Source organism: Mustela erminea, chromosome 3, assembly GCF_009829155.1.
Source record: "Mustela erminea isolate mMusErm1 chromosome 3, mMusErm1.Pri, whole genome shotgun sequence".
In the NCBI taxonomy this organism is placed as follows: domain Eukaryota; kingdom Metazoa; phylum Chordata; class Mammalia; order Carnivora; family Mustelidae; genus Mustela; species Mustela erminea.
This window is the reverse complement of record NC_045616.1, coordinates 132,404,498-132,428,578: the sequence shown is the minus strand read 5'-3', so window position 1 is coordinate 132,428,578 and position 24,081 is coordinate 132,404,498. Positions and strand designations below refer to the sequence as shown.

Genomic DNA, 24,081 nt, shown 5'->3' with positions numbered 1-24,081 from the left:
ATATAGCACTAGTAAAAGTCATCAGCATGTGACATTAACACTAAAACATTACAATTTTTATAAAGTCTTCCACTGAAAAGACTCAGTTCTTCCATCTTCTTTACGAAGTCCCAAAATACCATGAATCTTACACTGACTAAGGGGTGTTTCTCCATTTGCATTATTCCAAAATATGCCGGGAGGAATCAACACACCCCCAAATGAAGGAAGCTTATTTTTCAGGGTGTTTTCCCCACATAATCAGAAAATAACTATATTCATCCATTATCCTAAAATGAATTACATTGAGGTAGTCTGAAAAGAACATGGAATTGAGAAGTGGAATATCTGCATGCTGAACCTGGTGTCAGCTGTGACACTTGAGGAAGTCACTTTTCCTCTGCTCTGACCCACTTCCTCATCTATAAAGTGAGAAGCACATTTCCATATTGTCTGTTTTGACTAAAAAAGCTAATTTAAGATACACGCTATTTAGGATACATCTACTTAAGATCATTTTCCATTTCTTCCTATAGGTCCCTGTTTCCATCATTCACTAATCAATGATCAGTCATCTACTGAATGTCAGACCCTCTGAGGTACTACATGGATATATAATATTTTGGGGATACAATATGGAAAACATTATCTTTGTCTACAAGACCATAATTGGGTAGTGGGGAAGCAGTCATGTAAACAGGTAACTCTAATGCAGTGTTATTGCTATAATAGCAGAAGGGGCCAACAAAGAGAACAAACAGGAGTTAGAGTGGTCAGGCAAGGCTTTGGAGAAGATGTGATATTTGATTAGTACCTTGAAAAATGAGTATCTCATATTTTTCTATAAAATCTCTCCTCCATGTAGCACTAATTTAATGGGTACCTGGTCTACTTTCATGATATATTAAAAACCAATGCTTCGGCCAACTTGACCATGGCCCTAAATAAAATTTCTTCTGACTGTATAGCAGCAATGCTGTTGTCAAAACCAAAACCACATTTCATCTCTTTTGGTGTGACAATGGATCCAACCATTACAATGGAATATGGAAGTGGCCTGAAGATATAAACAGAGCCAACTGAAGTCATCCAAAGAACCCACATAGCCTTTTATCATTTAAAAAAAATTTTTTAACTCCGTTTTTAGAAGTCTGTAGGTTATGCCTTGTGACTTTATAGCTTTCTCTAGCTTGGGTATCCAAAACCCTGTTCAAAGAGCTCCAGTCAAAGAATTAAGCTTCAGTTTCAATTTAGGGATATACTAACACATATGTCACATGGTGTCTTGAGCATCTCTCTTAGGCATTCCACAGCTGCACATGCCTACCAGTCTCTATTGTATGCTCAGAGCAACACATTCAAACCAAACCAAGGAACCTGTTTCTTCCTATCAACAACTGCACCCGGGTAGTATTGGTGTAGAAAGAGTCACAAGTAGCTGTGGCAATATGCCAAAGTGAATGGAGTAAAATCATAAAGACATGTACACCATGGGACTCTGTAAGAGGATTCTTAAATAGAATAAAACTTATCTTTTTGATATTAAAAATAAGTCCTCAGGGGGGCCTGGGTGGCTCAGTCAGTTAAGTATATGGCTCTTGACTTTAGCCCAGTCATGATCTTGGGGTGGTGAGATCACATCAGGCTCCATGCTAGTGTGGAGACTGCTTGGGAACCACGCCCTCCACCCCTTAAAATAAGTAAGTCCTCAAGTCTGACAGGAGTTCATTAAAAGGGGAAATACTGATGCACTATTGTCAGGGCTGTGGGAGATTATAATCTTTTGGGAAGCAGTTTATTCACATGTATCAAGAGAGAGTCAAGATGGTGGAGGAGTAGCAGACTGAGATGACATCAGGTCACAAGAGTTCAGCTAGTTATCAAACCACTGTGAACACCTACAAACCCAACAGGAGATCAAAGAGAAGAAGAGCAGCAATTCTAGAAACAGAAAATTGACTACTTTCTGAAAGATAGGACATGTGGAGAAGTGAATCTGAAGCAATGGGAACATAGACTTCAGGGGGAGAGGCTGGCTCCCGGCAAGCAGTGGAGCAATGGAGCACAAAATCAGAACTTTTAGAAGTCTGCTCCACTGAGGGACATCACTCCAGAGGCAAAGCAGGGGGAACCCTCATGGGGACAGTGTGGTCTCAGGTCCCGCGGGGTCACAGAAGGATCGGGGGTGTCCGAGCGTAGCAGAGCTCGCAGGTATCAGAGCAAGGGAGCTGGCTACAGAGTCGGAGCCGAGGAGTGAGCCCTCAGCTTGGGGTTACCTTAAACTGTGAGCCATAGCACAGTTGGACCACTGCTCTTTGAGCAGGGACCCCACAAGTGGAAGATCTGGAAGACCCACCTTCCTCCACTGGAAGAGCAGAGTGGCAGGAATCTCCTGGGTTTGGAGACTCCAAATGGGGCTGTGTGCCAGAGAGAGAGAAACGCTCGGTCACAGGTTGGGTGAGCTCGGAGAGCAGCCAGAGACCAGGGAGATGGGAGTGATTGACCACTTTTCTCTGAGGGCACACTGAGGAGTGAAGCCCCGGAGGCCACCATTTTCATTCCTGTCCTCCAGAGCAGTACAGAAAGTGTTCAAGGAACAAAGGCTCCTGAGCGCAAACCTGAGCAGATTACTTAGCCCAGCCCCTAGCAAGGGCAGTGCAATTCCGCCTGTGAAAAAGACATTTGAGAATCACTGCAACAGATCCCTTCCCCAGAAGATCAGCAAGAACATCCAGCCAAGACCAAGCTCACTGATCACAGAGAACAGAGGAATTCCAGAGGAGGGGAAAGCAAAGCATGGAATTCATGGCTTTCTCCCCATAATTCTTTAGTATTGCAAAGTTAATTAAATTTTTTTAATTTTATTTTTTTCTTATTCTAATTTTCTTAACTTTTCCTCTTTCCTCTTTTAACCTTATGTAACTAGCTTAACTTAACAATACCTTTCTAAAAAAAAATCTTTTTAAACCTTCATAATTATAGTCATATTTTATCCTTCATTGTATCTAACTTTATTTTTTGTATACATATAGGGTTTTTTTTCCTTAAAAATGTTGGGATACAATTTCTTCTAATAGATCAAAATATACCTGAAATCTAGCACAGGGCTTTGTTCTAGTCTCCAGCCTGAGCAAATTCTCTCCACTTTTGTTTTTCTTTCTTTTTCCAATCAACTTATCTTATCAATCCTTTTTTTAGAACTTTTTTTTAAATTTTCATCTTTACACTCATATTCCATCCCTTCACAGTCTTTACCCTTATTTTAGTATATATATAAGTTTTTCTTTCTTTAAAATTTTGGGAGGTAGTTTCTTCTAAGAGATCAAAACACACCTAAAATCAAGTGGGTGGTTCTGTTCTATTCACCACACTAATATATACATTTTTTGAATTTTTTAAAAATCTCTTTTTGCCTCCTTTATTCTCCCCCCCCAATTTGGGGTTTCTTCTGATTGGGTTAGTGTACATTTTTCTGGGGTCTCTGACACCTTTTTAGTATTTTATTCTCTCATTCATATATTCTTATCTGGATAAAATGACAAGGCAGAAAAACTCACCATAGAAAAAAAGAACAAGGGGCAGTACCAAAGGCTAGGGACCTAATCAATACAGACATTGGTAATATGTCAGATCCAGCGTTCAGAATGAAAATGCTCAAGGTGCTAGCTGGACTCAAAAAAGGCATGGAAGATATTAGAGAAACCTGTCTGGAGAAATAAAAGCCCTTTCTGGAGAAATAAAAGAACTAAAATCTAACCAAGCTGAAATCAAAAAAGCTATTTTACTGAGATGCAATAAAAAAATGGAGGCTCTTACTGCTAGGATAAATGAAGCAGAAGAGAGAATTAGTGATAAAGAAGACCAAATGGCGGAGAATAAAGAAGCTGAACAAAAGAGAGACAAACTACTGGGCCACAAGAGAAGAATTTGAGAGACAAGTGATACCATAAGACAAAACAATGTTAGAATAATTGGGATTCCAGAAGAAGAAGAAAGAGAGAGGGGGCAGAAGATATATTGGAGCAAGTTATAGTAGAGAATTTCCCTAATATGGCAAAGGGAGCAAGCATTAAAATCCAGGAGGCACAGAGAACCCCCCTCAAAAAAAAAAAAAAAAATAGGTTCACAACCCATCAACTAATAGTAAAACTTACAACTCTTAGTGACAAAGAGAAAATCCTGAAAGCAGCTTGGGACAAGAAGTCTGTAACATACAATGGTAAAAATATTAGATTGGCAGCAGACTTGTCCATAGACACCTGGCAGGCCAGAAAGAACTGGCATGGTATATTCAGAGCACTAAATGAGAAAAACATGCAGCCAAGAATACTTTATCCAGCTAGACTATCATCAAAAATAGAAGGAGAGATAAAAAGCTTCCAGGACAAACAAGAACTAAAAGAATTTGTAAACACCAAACCTGCTATATAGGAAATATTGAAAGGGGTCCTCTGAGCAAAGAGGAATCTAAAAGTGGTAGACCAGAAAGGAACAGAGACAATATACAGTAACAGTCACCTTATAGGCAATACAATGGCACTAAATTCATACCTTTCAATAGTTACCCAAATGTAAATGGGCTAAATGACCCAATCAAAAGACAAAAGGTATCAGAATGAATTAAAAAAAAAACAAAACCCATCAATATGCTGTTTACAAGAAACTCATTTTAGAGCCAAAGACACCTCCAGATTTAAAGTGAGGGGGTGGAAAACAATTTACCATGCTAATGGACATCAAAAGAAAGCTGCGGTGGCAATCCTTATATCAGATCAATTAGATTTTAAGCCAAAGACTATAATAAGAGATGAGGAAGGACACTATATCATATTCAAAGGGTCTGTCCAACAAGAAGATCTAACAGTTTTAAATATCTATGCCCCTAACATGGGAGCAGCCAATTTTATAAACCAACTAATAACAAAATCAAAGAAACACATAAACAACAGTACAATACTAGTAGGGGACTTTAACACCCCCATCACTGAAATGGACAGATCATCCAAGCAGAAGATCAACAAGGAAACAAAGGCCTTAAATGACACACTGGACCAGATATACATCAAAAATATATTCAGAACATTCCATCCCAAAACAAGAGAATACACATTTTTCTCTAGTGTACATGGAACATGGAACATTCTCCAGAATAGATCACATCCTGGGCCACAAATCAGGTCTCAACCAGTACCAAAAGATTGGGACCATTCCCGGCATATTTTCAGACCACAATGCTCTGAAGCTAGAACTCAATCATAAGAGGAAAGTTGGAAAGAACTCAAATACATGGAGGCTAAAGAGCATCCTACTGAAAAATGAATGGGTCAACCAGGAAATTAAAGAAGAATTGAAAAAATTTATGGGAAAATGATAATGAAAACACAAAATAATTCGTGGGACACAGCAAAGGCGGTCCTGAGAGGAAAGTATGTAGTAATACAAGCCTTTCCTAAGAAATAAGAAAGGTCTCAAGTACACAACCTAACCCTACACCTAAAGGAGCTGGAGAAAGAACAGCAAAGAAAGCCTAAACCCAGCAGGAGAAGAGAAATAATAAAGATCAGAGCAGAAATCAATGAAATAGAAACAAACAAACAAAAAAAAAGTAGAACAAATCAACGAAACAAGGAGTCGGTTCTTTGAAAGAATTAATAAGATTGATAAACACCTGGCCAGACTTATCAAAAAGAAAAGAGAAAGGACCCAAATAAATAAAATCATGAATGAAAGAGAAGAGATCACAACGAACTCCAAAGAAATACAAACGATTATAAGAACATATTATGAGCAACTAGATGCCAGCAAATTTGACAATCTGGAAGAAATGGATGCATTCCTAGAGACATATAAACTATTCACATGTATCAAGAACTTGAAAATACACATCCTCCTGGCCACAGCTTCTAGAACATAATGCTATTCATAGAAAATTCTTTATGCATGAAGATGATCATCACAGGATTATTAACAGTAATAAAACAGAATATAATCCAAAAGTTCAACAAGACAATGATTTATTAAAATTATTATACACCTATATATTAGTACACAATAGATTTTTAAATAGAACAAAAGGTTTATAAACCCTTGAAAAATACTTAATTTAAAATATTAAGAAATAATCTGAATTATACAACTGAGTGAACAACTGAATTTTAGATCACAACTCTGCTTTAAAAATGTACAGATACAAGAAATTTCACCAATTCCCAGTGATGGTCTCTGAGTGAATAACTCATTGACATTTTGTTTTCATGTTTTCCATGTTTTCTTTAATAAGTTTCAGGAAATAAATTAAGTGCTTTAAGTGCAATAACTCAGAATGGCCCTGTTTAGGTATGGTGTTAGATATTCATAGATCCACAGACAGCCAGACAGATCAATGACCAACATGAGCCAACACAAAATTCAAAAGAATGTGAGTCAACTAAAAAGCTAAAGGAGGCACAGTATAAAAAACAAGAAAGTCAGATTCCCAGAACTTGTGAGTAATAAAAAGATAAATGCAGAGAAAAATTGCTATTAGAAATGCATCCAAGGGGCGCCTGGGGTGGCTCAATGGGTTAAAGCCTCTGCCTTCGGCCCACGTCATGATCCCAGGGTCCTGGGATCGAGCCCCGCATCGGGCTTTCTGCTCAACGGGGAGCCTGCTTCCTCCTCTCTCCATCTCTGCTTGCCTCTCTGCCTGCCTCTCTGCCTACTTGTGATCTCTGTCAAATTTTAAAAAAAAAAAAAAAAATTAAAGAAATGCATCCAATTTCTCAAATAATCTGCAAGTTCTCTGTTAATGAAGTTGAATTTGACTAAGGACTAAAGTAATTAATTCAACAAGCTTGACTGAGAACCTGTTATATGCCAGGTACTTGTCCATGTGTCTGGGACACAAAGAGAAATATGTCATGGTTCCTGTCTTCAAGATGCTTAGCAGAGTATGATTCAGAGCTACAGATTTTATTATATTTGGATTTAATTAATGCAGGTACCTTCTCCAAAACTGCCTAAAGATAAGAAATTTTTATATATTCCAGTTGGACTAGTGGGAAGGAAGGAAGATTAAATTCCAAAGAACTGACTGATGAAAAAGATTAAAATTTGGAGTTGGAAATCAAGTTAAGAGTTCAATAATTCATGTTGAGATTCCACAGCTGCTAACATCAGAGGAGGCTGGAGGAAGAAGTCAGCTTAGCAGAAGTGAGTCAGTTGGCGAAGACGATTTGTGGAGTGCCCACAGCAGCCTCAAGCAGTGTAAAAATACTTGTGAAATGCTGTTCAAAAGAATAGACCATGGACCTCTTCCACAAGAAGCCTCCACACTGATTAGGGAAATAAAACACACAAAAACAAAAGGCAAAGAAAATTTTTATAAATTTCATTTGTTGATATGTCCAAATGGAAGAATGGGGCATAGAAGTAAGGAGCGCACCACCCAGAACAGGGACCATAATCTAGGTGTGAATCACAGAACGGCGTATTTGGATCCGCCTTCTAAAGTCACGTGGGACAGTGACAAAGAAAAGAGAAAGGGATGGCACACTCAAATGGAAGGGGAACAAAAGAGTGACAAGTGGAATAAGGCCTGGAGGTCAAGTTTGGCTTGGCTCTAGCCCAGTAATTTCTATCTCCAATTGCACCTGGAAACCCTGTAGACACACCCACACCCAGAGTTCTAACGTCACTGATCCAGGCAAGGCCCAGGCATTAGTGTTTTTAAGAAAATGCCCATGTGGTTCTGGTGTTCAGCCAATGTCAATTATCTCTGAGTAAAGGGACCCTATAACTCAATAACGAAAGATGATGTACTTGAAATGGGAACAGATATTTGCAACTTAGTTAAAAGACGGCGTTAAATTCCATCATCAGTTTGGCTCATTAGACGAGGAACTTCTTGGAAGCAGAGATCATCTCTTTATCCATTTTTGCATAACACAATATGAAACTAAAATTTCTGAATGAACGTTGAATACAAGAATGAATCATTACTGTAGGCCCTTCAGCTAATAAATAAGACGATAATAATGTTTAAGGGAGATTGCGTCAATACTGTAACCGAAGGAAGGAGAGAGAACGCAGCTAACAGCACTGAGTGCTCCCCAGGTGCCAGCCGCTTCATATGCAGTGTGTCATTTCATAGGCGGAACCAGTTTATTAAGTGGACACGATTATCCCAAATTAGGGAATGGAGGCCCAAGATGAGTCAGTGTTGATGAGTAGCAAACCTGGAATCTGGCTTTGCACAAATGACAGCAGCTCTTGGTGGATGCCTACATGTGTAGGAGCAGTATACAAATAGTCTGTGGAAGATAAACCAACACACTCCCATTTCTGAACAGAAACTTCAGCTCTGGACTTATTCTAACGATGCAGGAATGGCATGTGATTTAATTAAGGTATTTACCTAACTACAAGATTAGACCTCTTAACAGTAACCAGACAGGTGGGTCAACATCTGGTGTTTCTGGAAAATAATTTCTATTGCTTTGTGTCTTTCCACATAAGATTTTATTAGAAATGTAATAGAAAAGAAAACATGCCCTGGTGCGCTTTGTTTTGAAACAGGAAATATAATTGCTTTGTAATTTAGGGGAAATTGTTCACCATGCATTGTTTCTCTGTTCACATTTAAGGAGAATTTTCCCTTTCATTCTTTCAGAGCTTGTCTGAAAAGAAGTACCTCCACTCCACTTGGTGCTATGTAGGATCTACAACAGAATGTCAGGAGAAGTTGGGGTGCCTGGGTGGTTCAGTGGGTTAAAGCCTCTGCCTCCGGCTCAGGTCATGATCCCGGGGTCCTGGGATGGGGCCCCGCATCTGGCTCTCTGCTCAGCAGGAAGCCTGCTTCCTCCTCTCTCTCTGCCTGCCTCTCTGCCTACTTGTGATCTCTGTCAAATAAATAAATAAAATCTTTAAAAACAGAATGTCAGGAGAAGTAAGAAATTAATGAATAGAAGAAGGTTTCTTATACCCGTGTGTTAAAAACTATGACTAAGGGGCACTTGGGTGGCTCAGTCCGTTAAACTGCTGCTTTCAGCTTAGGTCCTGATCTCGGGGTTCTTGGATTGAGCCCTGCATCAGGCTCCCTGCTCCACAGAGAATCTGCTTCTCCTTCTCCCTCTGTCCCTCCTCCCAGCTTGTGAGCTCTCTCTCTAATAAATAAAATCTTTTTAAAAAAGAAGTTGTGATTGACATTAAAAGGTTGCTTTGGATGACCTTATACTAGGAACTGCAAGAGAACTAGCCACTCAAAACAATAAACTTGTTTAAAATGTAAAATTGAGGACACTTTAGGTAGCATCTCTCTACTCAAGGATAAGCAGAGGTCCTCAATTACCAAAAGAAAAATCAAGCCTTCTCAAGAAGGAAAATGGAAAACCAACCTATCGGCATTCAGCAATACAAATATAAACTTAAACACATCAATTGCTTTCTGATTTTTTGAGAAGCTCTGTGTTTGGGCATAACCAAAGCTGATTTACCTGAACAACAATTTGCAATATATTGCCAACTGGAAACACAGCTGAATTTTTCTTCTGTCCTTAAATCACCTCAACTTTGTAACCTCAAAAATCATAACCTTTATCTATTTCCCTTTCCACCTCCTTTTTTAAATTAATGCACTTATCACTTGAAAACCCTATATTCCCTGTTAGAATTTTAGGCTTGAGCTCAGCAACTATAGTCTCTGAAATATTCATTCATTTATTAATGAAGTTTGCTCATATTTTTAAATATCAAGCTTTTAATGTCCCTGTTTCTGGTCTATTCCTCCTCCCCCCCATCCATGTACAACTCTATCATAAACAGCATCATTTATTTTTAATTGGCATCAAAGCTTCAATGTTCTAATTGGGAGCTTTCACTTGGCTTGGACTGTGCACTGGGGATACTCGACAAAGCTCTTACAACAGTCTCTGAATTGCTCTAGAAGTAAGAAAATAGCATTATCTAGAAATTTCCATGAGCTATCTTTAGGACTAGGTTCCTGCCCTCTCACAAGGAAGCTTATTCTCTGGATCTCCTGAATTACCTGGAAGGATACGTCTCGAAGGTGGAAGCGTCTTTCTAACTTATCAGATGTAAGACTGGAGCTTGTCCATCAGCCAGGCTACTCTGAAAAAGCTAGAGGCCTTCTTCCGGCAGGGCTGCCTGGAGGAGACACAGAAATCTTCCTTCTTGGGGACACAGCCTGTCACCTTTTACAGTCGCTACAAATTCCACTTCTTCCATACTCACTCGCTACATTTCTCGTCACTGTACACTCTGTGACTTGCTCTGCATCTCAAAGTGAAAGAAAAAGGGAAGTGGAGGAAGATAAAATAGTCAAAGATTACATAATCAAGGGCAGAACTCAAGCCGTAAAACAAGTTGCTGCGTAAAACCACCAGACCCCAGCTGGATAAAAACACTATCAAGAGAGGTGAAGTCTTCTGACTAAGTTTGGTCCATTGAAAGGAAATTATTCTTGGAAGGGAGGCCAGGCCGGAAGGCATCTCACATGTGGATGGCAGGGGTCACACACCCTTCATTCCCGAAGAGGCAGAGCAGAGCTCCTGTCAGCAGCAGCTCGTAACAGGCAGAGCTCTTTGCCTGGCACAGGGCAGATGTGCCTTTCCCAATCAGCTGTGCGCATGTGATGTTCTTCTTTTCCCTCTTTTCCTTCCTTAAATTACTACTTTGCAGAGATGGCGTCTTTAGTCATCTGCCCTTCCCTGCAATTCGATACTTTGCAATAAATGCTTGCTGAATTAAAAAAATTCTAAATGGAAGTTGTGCCATTAACACAGGTACTTTAATTACAAATGTACCAATGGGAAGATCTATATCTCAAATACACACCCTTTCCTTCGTATTCTAAAACAAACCAAAAAATGGATGTGGCAAATGGGCATTTAGTAATTATGCAACACATAAAAATTACTTTAGCTTCGATACATACAAATATTAACACCTTTCATATTTCAAAACCCTGGTTATAGTTTCTATTCAGGCACTAAAAGACAGCAAAAGGCTTTCCTTTCGCTGTTTCTGAGAAAAAACTGAACATAGTTCCTCTAGCATCTCCAGTCAATAATCTTCATGGCTAATCAATCTTCTCTAAATTTATTTCCCTACTCTCAAAACAGAAAGCAAGGGAGTTAGAAGAAATTTTCAGATAAAAACAACAGCCCTGAAGTTCTCTGTGCATCAAGGTTAGGTACAAGAAGAGAAAAACATTTCTACATACAAACTTCTGTCCCCACTTCCCTTTGCTTGCGAAAGAATTCTCCAAACACAGCAGCAGTTAAGAACAACAATCTGGAATTCTGACTTTATTCATTGCTTTGCCCACACTATTTCCACCCAACTTCCACTTCAGCCTGATGGGATCAGTATTGTTGTTGTCCCCACTTTACAGATAAACTAACAAACTAAGGGTTAGGGAAGTAAAGTAACTGGCTTAAAGTTCCTTTGGGTAACTTTTTTCTTTCTTATAGAAAAAGAGGAAAGGGTGACTTGTCCAAGCTCTTACACCAGAAGAATAGAAGAGAGAGGACTGAAGTCTTTAAAATTCTGAGGGAAATGAGGCTGAAAAAATAAATTTACATGGGAGCATGGGTGATGAAATCAGCTTTCCTTTCTCTTATGCGAGTTGGAAAGTATTGTCTCCTTTTCTCAAATGGAACAGAAACAAATTCCCCATATGATCGCAAAGGGATTCCACGTTTTCACCGACAAGCTGTGTGGCTTTGGGCAACATCCTCAACTTTCTTAAGGCCTTGGGTTCCTTACCTCTGAAATGGAAATGAGAAAAAGACTTGTCTCTTGTGGTAGTTGTAAGGGTTATATGAGATGAGCCGTGAAAAGCCCCGAGTATACAGTAGACACTCAAGCAAGAAACTTACAGTAAGTTCTCACTGAAGACATAGAGACCCAGGGTTCAGAAACTAAAGTTCAGAAGTCCATAGCCTTAGAATAAATATCTCCGCATTGAGAAGCTACTGGCCTCTGTCAGTATCAGAAGAGGATGGTATCTGGAACCCACTTTCCCCGACCCCTACTCTGTCTTCAGGAACATAGGCCTCCACCTGGGTGTTAGGACAGGTCACTGGATCCCAAGGAGGCCTTCCTTTCACTCCATTCACAGCTACAAGGAAATCTGTCAACCACAATTTATTATACAAAGCAAGGTGCATCCAAAATTCAGTGTCAGAATAGCTCTGTATTCCAAGGGTTGGGATCTAGACCTTCCCCCTTAAAACTTCCTCACCCCAACCCTTGCTAAGCATCATCTTATAACCACAAAGCAATATGCAAATATGCTAAAGCCTTCTGCCCTTATCAACTTTATAAGGTAAGTATGAACAGGAAGACACATGGAGAATGATTCGATTTATGTGACTGCAAATCCCTTTATTGCTGAGGAAATCAGTTATATAAATTATATCAGTTATATATATATATACATATATATATACACATATATCAGTTATATAAATTTTCTAAGCCAACAATAAAATCAAACCAAAAGGTTCCACAAAGCCACTATCAACAAGGTCCACTCTTACCAACTATTATATATAACCAATTATCTAATGATTTCTATCTTCAGGCCCTGGTTCTAACATTTCCTCTAAATAATAAAGTTTAGTTCTGTACTAGAGTTCTTTCTCAATGATCAAATTTAACGTTTTGGGGACACATGGATTAAAATAATTACTGTAAACATTTCTAGGTCTTTGATTCCTGTTGCACAGAGATGTTACAAGAACCCAAACATGAACTTTTTTGGGATACATCAGCATAAATAATAATAGCAACAACCAGGAACACCATGAAACCTCGCATTCGATTTGTACAGTATCTACCATCAACTCCACAAGTAAAGAAGTTAGGAATGTCCTTTATGAGACAATCATACAAAGGGGAAAAAAGAGAGTAATGGTAAAAAAAAAACCTAACACTTTAAAATTTTTAAATGGTTTGTTTGTTTTATAATTTTTTAAATTTTTTATTAACATATAATGTATTATTAGCCCCAGGGGTACAGGTCTGTGAATAGCCAAGTTTACACACTTCACAGCACTCAACATAACACATACCCTCCCCAATGTCCATAACCCCACCACCCTCTCCCAACCCCCCTCCCCCCAGCAACCCTCAGTTTGTTTTGTGAGATTAAGAGTATCTTATGGTTTGTCTCCCTCCTGATCCCATCTTGTTTCATCTATTCTTTTCCTACTCCCTGAGCCCCCCACATTGCCTCTCCATTAAATGGTTGTTTTGTGCTGTGAAATGCAAGTAGTTGCTCCCTCCTTCTGCTCTTATTATTCTCTGTATTTTATTTTAGTCTATTTTTTTTAAAGATTTTATTTATTTATTTGACAGAGAGATAGATCACAAGTAGGCAGAGAGGCAGGCAGAGAGAGAGAGGAAGGAGGCTCCCCGCTGAGCAGAGAGGCCGATGCGGGCTCGATCCCAGGACCCTGGGATCATGACATGAGCTGAAGGCAGAGGCTTTAACCGACTGAGCCATCCAGGTGCCCCTATTCTCTGTATTTTAAATAGTTTTAAAAATAGAGAAAAATCCATATTGCATGCATTCAAAATCTAAGATACTGTCAATTTTCTATTTGCCTTTTTTGGGTCAGCTTTCGTAATGTATAATTTACATACAAAAAAATACCAATTTTAAGCATAGAATTCAATGAGCTTTGACCAATACATTTAGTTGTGTGACCACCACCAATGTCATGACAACACTTCCACTGCTTCAGGCTGTTTTCTCCCACACTTTTGTATAGAGTCTCTTCACCCTAGTGCCTGGTCCTGGGCAACTACTGATCTGCTTTCTATCCATATGGTGACAGAGTTTTTGCCTTCTCTAGAATTTTGTATAATTGACATGATACAATATGAAGATTTCTGCACTGGACTATTTTTTTCACTTTGAGATTCAACCATGATGCTCTATGTATCCACAGATTATTCATTTTTATTGATGAATAAAAAAATTTATTATACAGATATGCCACAATTTATTTATCTAGTCACAGTTCATAGACATTTCGGTTGTTTCCCATTGGAAGCTACTACGAACATTTGCTTACACGTCTTTGTGAGGATGTGTTTTCATTTCTCTTTGTTTAATACCCAGAAGTGAAATTGCTGGGACATACACTAGGTGTGTTTTTAGTAACAAGCTGTAATAATTGTATAATTTGCATTCCTTCCAGCAATGCAGGAAAGTTCCTGTTGTGCCACACACTTACCAGCAACTGCTTTCTTCAGTCTTTTCAACTTTAGCCATTCTGATAGATACATCGTTGTATAATGTTGTGGTTCTAATTAACATTTGCTTTTAACTGATCATGAGTGTAAAATGCCACTGACATTTAATAACTAAGAAAAAATGCTGTCCGTTAAACACTGACACAATGCATTTTTAGTACTTCTAAATTTTACTTTGTAGCCTCCTTTATTTTTTTTTAAAGATTTTATTTATTTGTTTGACAAAGAGATCACAAGTAGGCAGAGAGGCAGGCAGAAAAGCAGGCAGAAAGAGAGAGGGAAGCAGGCTCCCTGCTGAGCAGAGATTCCCAATGAGGGGCTTGATCCCAGGACCCTGAGATCATGACCTGAGTCAAAGGTAGAGGCTTTAACCCACTGAGTCACCCACGCGCCCCCAGCATCCAACTCTTGATGGCTCCAGTCATGATCTCAGGGTTGAGGTCAAGACCCATGTCAGGTTCTGCACTGGGTGTGGAGCCTGCTTAAGATTTTCTCTCTCCCTCTCCCGCTGCCTCTCTCCCTTAAAAAGAAAAGAAAAAAGGCAGAAGATACGAGCAGACATTCTTCAAAGAAGACATCCAGATGGGCAACAGACATAAGAACATGATCAACATCACTCATCATCAGGGAAATGCAAATCAAAGCTACAATGAAATATCACCTCACACCTATCAAAATTCCTAAAATCAAAAACACAAGAAACAAATGTTGGCAAGGATGTAGAGAAAAAGGAAACTTCATGCATTGTTGGTGGGAATGCAAACTAATTGAGCCACTGTGGAAAACAGTATAGAGGCTCCTCAAAAAAATTAATTTTTTATGATCCAGTAATTGCACTATTTGGGATTTACCCAAAGAATACAAAAACATTAATTTGAAGTAATATATGCACCCTTATGTTTATTGAAGCAATACTTACAAGAGCCAAACTATGGAAGCAGTCCTAGTGTCCACTGATACGTGAATGGATAAAGAAGATGTGATGTGGTATAGATAGATAGATAAGAACATTATTCAGCCATAAAAAAAAAGAAATCTTGCCATCTGCAACAGCATGAATAGAGCTAGAGAGTATAAATGCTAAGCAAAATAGGTCAGTCAGAGAAAGACAAATACCATATGATTTTATCATTTGTGGAATCTAAGAAACAGAGAGAAACAGACTCTTATCTACTGAGAACAAAGAGATGGTTACCAGAGGGAGGTGAGTGGGGGATGGGGGAAATAGGTGAAGGGGATTAAGAGCACATTCGTCATGGTGAGCACCGAATAAAGTATAGAATTGTTGAATTTCTGTACCTGAGACTTATATAATGCTGTATATTAACTATATCAGAATTTAAAAAAAAAAAAAACTTAATAGGGGTGCCTGGGTGGCTCAGTCTGTTAGGCATCTGACTTCATCTCAGGTCATGATCTCAGAGTCCTAGGATGGGACCCTGCATTGGGCTTTGCACTCAGTGGGGAGTCTGCTTGTCCCTCTGCTCCTCCCTCTGCTTGTGGGCTCTCTCTCTAATCTTGAAAAAAAATTTTTTTTAATAAAAAAATTAATAAAGAAAAAAATATGCTCCAGTGGTTTATAAATTAGTTTTCTCTCCCCAAGTAGACTACAGGTCTCTCTCCCTTTACCTTCAATTCCTCTCATATTGTTAACAGCATTGATTTTTACATTTTGTGTAATGACTCATTACAGTCATGATATCACTTCAGAGGGTCATAACTCGCACTTTTTAAACAAAACAGAATAAATAACATGAAAGTGCAATACGTAGTAAAGGTAAGAACCATTTCATAATACTTTGGAGTTTTTTAAAAAAAAATATTTTGGAGTTTTTTCAATTATATTAATTTATGTGCATACTGTGATATCAAATATATTTCTTATAGTATGCTATAATCAAAAATGTCTGGAAAATATTACCATCAGAGCATAAGAAACATTCAGGATATTGATTAATTGATATTTTGTAGACTGAAGCCAATTTTAAACTTTTTTAAGTGGTCCCAAAGTGCAGTTTAATTCCCTAAAAGTTATTACCAGGTTGGTATAGTCTTACCTTCTTTCAGTGAGGACAATAGTAGAAAAAACCTTACTATCTGTTTATCTATATGATTACAATATCACAACATATTTCTGTTGTGATAAATCAAACATATTTATTTTTCCAAAGGGGAAGGGTCTCGATTCCCGACTTGCAAATGAGAAAGTCAGAGTTTGATCATCTGGACTGGATCCAGACTTTTGAATCCTGAAGAGGCAATCATTTAGCACCCTGTCACACTGAGATTCTTTAAACAAATATTCGACGTGTATTTGAAGGAAAGCACTCTATTCAGTTCTTCCATCAGCAAGTCTAGCCCCAAATCCACAAACTCAAACCAATGACACAAACCCCAATCCATCCAATCTTCCTTGAAAGCAATTTCAGGACTATCTGCGTTTTCCAAACACACCAAGATGAGGGGAACTCAGCGCCTCATGCCCATGACTGACCACAATCCTTCTTCCAACAAAGTCAGTCGTCTTTCAGGGTAGAGTTCTGCTAACTTTTTCTATCCTGTTACCTTCTGTTACGTTCTCAGTAATGTCCAGCTCCCAGGAGAACTGGCGTCCTCTGGGGCTGCCGGGCTAATCCACTTCTCACTCCCCTTAATCTAGCTCTGACTGTAATAGGAAAATCTCTGCCCTGGAGCCAAGAGGTCCGAGTGCCTAGCCCAGTCCCATCACACAACAAATAGCCTTTGGCATTTTATTTAAACTCACTGAGCCTCGTTTTCTTCATTTGTGGACAAAATGAGCTCTCTGCCTTTACGTGATCTAATGCTGTATTCTCCATGGTTTCCTGTATTTGATGAGGAGTCTTCATATCTGCTCCAAAGAACAGGGGTTGTGAAAGATGGGAGCACGGACTTCACAACCACGCTCCCATTTTAGCCGCAAAAATTCTACTACAATCAGGTTTCTTTGCTAAATCTAAGTAAGGTTTTATTTGAATAAATGACCCCCTGGACAAAATTAATACAAATATTATAGGAAATTTACTATATTTACAAAATATTATAGTATTATAGGAAATTTACTAATTTACAAAAATTATAGGAAATTTACAAGTATTTGTTAAGTAGCCACAATGTACCAGACTTTATCACTCTAGGTGCTAGAGTTTTCCTTGTGAACAAGACAGAGAAGACCCCTGCCCTGGTGCATATTTGAATTTATGTTAATTTGTAACATTAATTTGTAAACTTGAAAACACTACACAATTGTATGTATGTTTGCTTACATAAGTGAATACAATTCTGTTAAAAAAAAAAAAGTAATTCCTTATTTAATTGTTAAAATATTTGTCATACCTAGTATTGTTCTGGCCCATATGAATATATTTGAAAAAAAAAATCTCTAAAGTCAACTAGGAAAGAAAAACATTTCATAAAGAGAACTGAATTTCTGTAAAATATATCTCACTAAAATGATGTTAACAAAGATATTACAGCATTTCCTTTCAGATAAAGAAGTACAGATAATCTATAAGATTAACATCATGAGAACAGAGGCTAAAATAAGTCAGAACATACCAGTATTGTTTCAGTATTATTTTGGCTCAATAACAGCCATCTCTTTCTCAACACTGTAAACTCCTTGAGGGTAAGAGATGTGTATCTATTTCTCCCAAGCACCTACAATAGGACTTCATTACATATTAGATTGGGCAGTGAAATGTGCCAAGCCCTCAACTCTGGGAAATTACACCCCACTGCCACCACCATTGTTAGTTGAGTAAATACAGGACCCTGGTTTACCCAGGGCCGTTAAGCCTGTTGGGGGTAAGAGTGCCATGTTTGGCAAGATAAATCATATGCCAGCCCTAATCTTAAGTCTCATCCTGTTTTTCAGTTGCTTTTAAGGTAAGGAACTCTAGAACATTCTGGCTCAGGTTCTGATTTGATTTTATTTGATTCTATAAGCAAGCAGGATAAGGGTAGGGGTGCCTGGGTCACTCAGTCAGTTGAGTGTCCAACTCTTGATTTTAGTTCAGGTCATGATCTCAGGGTTTTGAGATCATGTCCCCTGTCAGGCTCTAAGCTAAGCCTGGAGCCTGCTTAAGAGTCTCCCCCCCTCTCTCTCCCTCTGTCCCTCACCACTCAAATGCTCACTCTACAAAAACAAACAAACAAACAACAAAACAACGAAACAAAAACCCAATAATAAGAGGAAGTGTAGCCCTTGAGAACTACACTTTCATTATAGTATGGAGAAGTACAGTCCCTTAGCGGGGAAGTTTGTCTTTGGGACACTGAGCTAAATCACAATATATCTTGCTCTATGAAGACAAGGCCCGGCTGAAAGGCAAAAAGTCTCATGTTGCCAGCACAAATAAAGATATGATTTGAAAAGGACCTTTCACCTCAGTCCTGGTGATCTGATTGTTTCTGTTGGTTGAATTTGCTTTGCTGCCTGCTACATCCAGGGATTTAGGAGGACAATTGGATCACATCTGTTAATCTCTTTGAGTTCTATAAAAACGGATGCCAGATACGTTCCTGGCATTGTTAGAACAACGTTACAAAGGCCAGACCAAAAGGGAATTTTTCACTAGTCATAACTTCAGGGAAATTATCCCAACCTAGACTTCAGCTTTCATCAAACATGCATCATAATGATAATAGTAATAATAGCACAGGATCATCTATCTGCCTCTTGACAACGGCTTTCATACAACAACCCTGCAAAAGCGGATGGGGAGGCAACAACATGGAGAAGACAGTGGACCACCTTTACATCAGGGAAATGCTTATGTGAGTGGCCAAGCTTTGAACATAGAGAAGAGTCTTGAGAAATAAAACAAAAGCAGTCTGCGTCATTTGTATTGATATAAATAAAGTTCAGATCAGGGCACCAAGTGATGGCCTTCTGATCTCTAATCCCCCTCTCTCCTAGGCCTGGCAGGGATGTGAGCAGCTCTGTGGTAGCCCCAACAACACACCAGACACCCTATGGAGAAGGTCCTAGAAAAGGAAGCAGCATCTTCCTTCTTCCCAAGGTGAAGCTAACTCTGGGAAGAAGCTAACTTCTTCCCAAGGTGAAGCTAAGGTTCAAATTAGATAAACGAGTTCTGGAGGCATCAGCCTGACCTGAGGGGAAGTTTGAAGCCAGGTGCCCACCCAAGTATTCTTGAGCACAAGAAATTTACAAATCTATGTCCAATGGACAGGTTTATGTCACCCTGGACATGTATAAGACAGGACATATAACCCAAATTTAATCTGGTAACAAATTAACTTACCTCCCCTTTTTCCTCTTTCCTTGTTACTTCTTACTGTCTACCCCACTTTCTTACCCACAAGTGAAAAATCAGTTAACCTCTCTAGATTTTACTCTCTTCACTGGCAAGACTGGCAGGGCAGTGGGAAGCGGGGTAGGGACAACCCCAGAGTGTTAGAGAAACCCCATATTCTTTCATGAGGCAAAGGCATGGCTATTATCTCCCTTCCCCAATCATGCTGGAAAAGTAAGAGGACCGAATGAAAGGAACTGAGGCACAGACATCAAAGGCAAGCCAATTCTGTTGCTACAACAAAGGATGGTTAGAGTGTAAACAGAGCCATACAAGGTCCCATAACGCACCTCATTCACCACAATACTTACTTCAGTGCCTTCTTACTTTTTTTCCCCCTCTGTCTTCAACTTGGGGCTTGGAGTCAATGTGACTTGCACCCTCATTGGCCCCATCTGCCCTGCTTGTGGAAAGGGGCACAGAATTGGAGGCTGGGAGCCTGGGATCTAGCACATTCCAAAGAACAGCCAGTGGTGTGGCCTTGGCACAGAAATTTAACCTCCTAGACTGTTCTCTTCTTCACCATGCAATCAAGGGTTTTGGCTCCATGAAATTGAAGATCCCTTCTTACTTAAACACCTGCAATTTCCTAACACTCCTTACTCTTCCCTCTGTGTCCCTTTCTGACTTCTTACAGTTATGCTTGCACTCCCAAGTGCCTAATTCTGGCAGAGGCAGAATAACCCAGAGATTAAAAAGTACAGCTCTGGCACCAGAGAAGTCAGAATTCAGGGTCCAATCCTGCTATGCACAAGTTATCGTGCCTTCTTTGTAAAATATCATTAATGACACTATCTGCCTCATAGGGTTGTTGTGAGGATTCAATGAGATACTGCATGCAAAACACTTGACAAAGAGACTTACTGTGGTGATCATTTCACAGAGTGTATAAATGTCGGATCTTTATGTTGTGCACCTGAAACTAACATAAGTTATATGTCAAGGTCATATATGTGTAATCATATATATACACATACATATGTTTTATGGAGTCAACGTGACTTGTACCCTGGCACCCTTAACATATATTCATTGAATGAATATATGTTAAGCATACGTATGTATGTGTATATATATACTTAACATATATTCATTCAATTATTCAAGCGTCTATTATGTGAGAAGCCCAGTGCTAGACCCTGGGAGCCCAACGATAAGCAAAACAGGTAAGGTTCCTGCCTCTATGGAGGTTATCATCTAGTGCGGGAGCGAGCTCTTGAACAAATCATTGCAAAAGTACAAGAGTAATGCGTGTCATGAAAGAGCCATCTAGAGAAAGGACACTGAGGACTGTAACAGGGAAGTTAATTTGGGTAGTGGCATGGCAAAAAGAAAAAAAAAAAAAAAGGCTTCCTTACAGATACTCTGAGTCTGAGTAAAATGGGGTCAGGGAAAGAGCAGGAACAAGATCCCAAGCAAGGCGGAGAAGGGCTTATGGGAAAACTGGAGAGCTAGAATAGGAGTGGCCATGACTGGAGACCCTGAGTGCAGGAGGGGCTCCAGAAGCACACAAGGGCTCCGTCAGGAAGGCAGGGTAGGCACGACATAGCAGCTGTTGGCACGATTCGCCCCCGCCACAGATGTAACGTACCCCAAATGGAACCTGTCTTTCTGCCAAAGGCAGCTCTTCCCTCCTGCCTTCCCCATTTCTGGTCCTGGCGTTATTTTGCTGACTCTCACAGTCTGAAGTCCTCTCTGGCACTCTTCTCCCTTTCCATTCATTTATTCCACAACTTTTAAGTACCGACTGTGCTCGAGATGCATAATCTAGCGCTTCAGCTTTTGAGACATTCCACCCGGGATCCTATGTGTAGTCTGTGTGTTTCGGAAGAAGGCCTGAGGGTCACACCTCTTCTGACCCCCAACAGCGGACTCACACTCAGTGATGGGTATTTTTCTCACTACTTAGAGACCCCTTCGTTTCATAGGTCATTAACCCCAAGATAGACAGAAGCCTGAAATAAAGTGAATGCGTAGGAGAGACCCTCTTGTTGAGTAACTCTGTATTACTTACGGAAGTGATCCTGCTCTTTGGGTGAAAATTGCAATAGGCAGTAAATGACCCACAAGTGAGTGTTAGAACTAACATCCCCACCCCCTTCCCAACCATAAGTCCAAAAAAAAAAAAAAAAAAATCCAAGTAGCTTTTGTACTGCATTAAATACATGTTTGAAATGAGAGGGTCATGGACTTAGACCATTTCCTAAATATTTACTTGGGCCTCAAGATGCATGGCTAGGTCCTTGAATGTATTCCATGACCCCCACATAATAAAGGTTCCCAGGCTATAACCTTATACGCAAACATCTAAGAGGACTTTCCAGGATACCCTTCATGTCCAAAACAAGACGTGCTTTAGATTTGGGCCAAAGTAAGCCCTCGTATTTAACATGTTAGCAGCAGCTACTAAGTAAGATAAGATTTGCCCTATTGATTACCTCTGCTTACTGAACCGGCGGTAACTACTTTAAGGCATATATTCTCCTCCTCCCTGAAGCTCCTGTTCTTTCTCAAAGAAAAGTAAAAACTAAGGCTATTTCTGCACCTATTGTGCTACTATGGCATCTTTGTACCTGCAGATAAATCCTTCTTTGTGCATTTGGCTGGTGGTTTCTCTCTCTTTTTCTCTCTTTCTGCCCCTCCCTCCCTCTTAATTGTTGGAAACTTAAAATGAAAATGAATCAGCAACAGTGAATGCTGCACTTAAGGAAATGTATGATCTGGTTTATAATTTATGCACTGACTCCCGAAGGAACTTAAGTATTTAACTCCTAATTTATGAAGAAAGTATGAGTAACAGCATCTCTCCATTTGATTCAACTTGTTCATTTTATCCACATCTCACGTCTGGATTTAGTTCTCACTCAACATTCCTTTCAGCAACAGCTGAATCCCTAGATGTGGAACAGAAATAAAATATTTCTGTTTATCCAAAATGCCTTATTTCTAGTTTCAAGACAAACCATAGCAGAGTATCTTTGATATTCTCAGAAAATAGCAGTGTTCTACCTGATGGTAAACAGCAATGGACAAAGGACTGATTTCTTAGGGAGCCAAGGGAGAGGAAAAGAAAGGGACAGGAAAGCAATCACATAAGAGAAGCATTTTGCAATCTGACGAATTAGTCATCAACTAAATACTTTCAAAATGTTCTAGGAATCCTTTTATTCATGTCTTTCCCATCAGCACACCTAATCTAAACTTCTCTCTTTGGCTTTGCAGACTTGGCACTAGCCTTCCATCTACTCGTATCTTCCACTTGTCCTCCAATGCAAAATGCCTGTCCCTCGCACCCTTTGTAGCTGTGACTTGACCATCTAGGAGGTGTGCATATATGGGGAGGAACACTGGACTAGGAGGTGGTAAAACTGGAGTTTTATTCCTCTCTTGCTAATAACCTGGGTGACCTGAGCTACATCACTCCACCTCCCTGAGCGTCAGTTTCCTCATTTTTAAGATGAGAGGGTTAGCTTGATACAATCTGATTATATCACTTCTTAGGGCATTCTCTAAACCTACCTTATTAGCCTAAATATTCTTTTTTTTTTTTTTAATTTCTTTTCAGCGTAACAGTATTCGTTGTTTTTTCACCACACGCAGTGCTCCATGCAATCCATGCCCTCTCTAATAACCACCACCTGGTTCCCCCAACCTCCCAGCCCCGCCCCTTCAAAACCCTCAGATTGTTTTTCAGAATCCATAGTCTCTCATGGTTCACCTCCCCTTCCAATTTCCCTCAACTCCCTTCTCCTCTCCATCTCCCCTTGTCCTCCATGTTATTTGTTATGATCCACAAATAAGTGAAACCCTATGATAATTGGCTCTCTCTGCTTGATTTGTTTCACTCAGCATAATCTCTTCCAGTCCCGTCCATGTTGCTACAAAAGTTGAGTATTCATCCTTACTGATGGAGGCATAATATCCATAGTGTATATGGACCACAACTTCCTTATCCATTCGTCTGTTGAAGGGCATCTTGGCTCTTTCCACAGTTTGGTGAACGTGGCCACTGCTGCTATAAACATTGGGGTACAGATGGCCCTTCTTTTCACTCCATCTGTATCTTTGGGGTAAATACCCAGTAGTGCAATTGCAGGGTCATAGGGAAGCTCTATTTTTAATTTCTTGAATATTCTTTTAATTCCAAAGTACTTATCATTTGATACAATATATACTCTATTCTTCTAAAATCCCTCCATTAGAATGCAAGTTATGTGCAAGAATTTCTTCCCATTTTGTTCATTGCTATATTTCCAACATTTAAAGAAGTCCAAAGCATCGTAGCCACTAAATAAATACTTGCTGAATGAATTAATGTATTAAAGAATCATACATATTATTCTTCCTTAAAGATGCTCTGCAGGTCATATCTCCCCCCTCAGACTCTGCTGACAACTCCAAACCCAAATCTCTCCCTTCTGTAAACTTTAATACAAATACAGTTAGTTTTCATACAGTTTAGCTTTTAAGAATTATCTGAAGAGCTCAGATATATCAGCAC

General features: G+C 39.4%; 1 long non-coding RNA gene across 2 annotated transcripts in view; it reads right to left on the bottom strand.

Annotated features, from left to right (window-relative positions):
- The window catches only part of LOC116586950, a 101,768-nt gene that overhangs the window by 57,594 nt on the left and 20,093 nt on the right, over positions 1-24,081 (bottom strand). The window contains exon 1 of one of the 2 annotated variants that reach the window (XR_004284221.1): positions 10,004-11,858. The exons of the other annotated variant lie outside the window; for it this stretch is intronic. This is a non-coding gene — a long non-coding RNA (uncharacterized LOC116586950). Of the gene's footprint in view, positions 1-10,003; positions 11,859-24,081 lie in introns of those variants that run through there. 2 annotated transcript variants of the gene reach the window in all.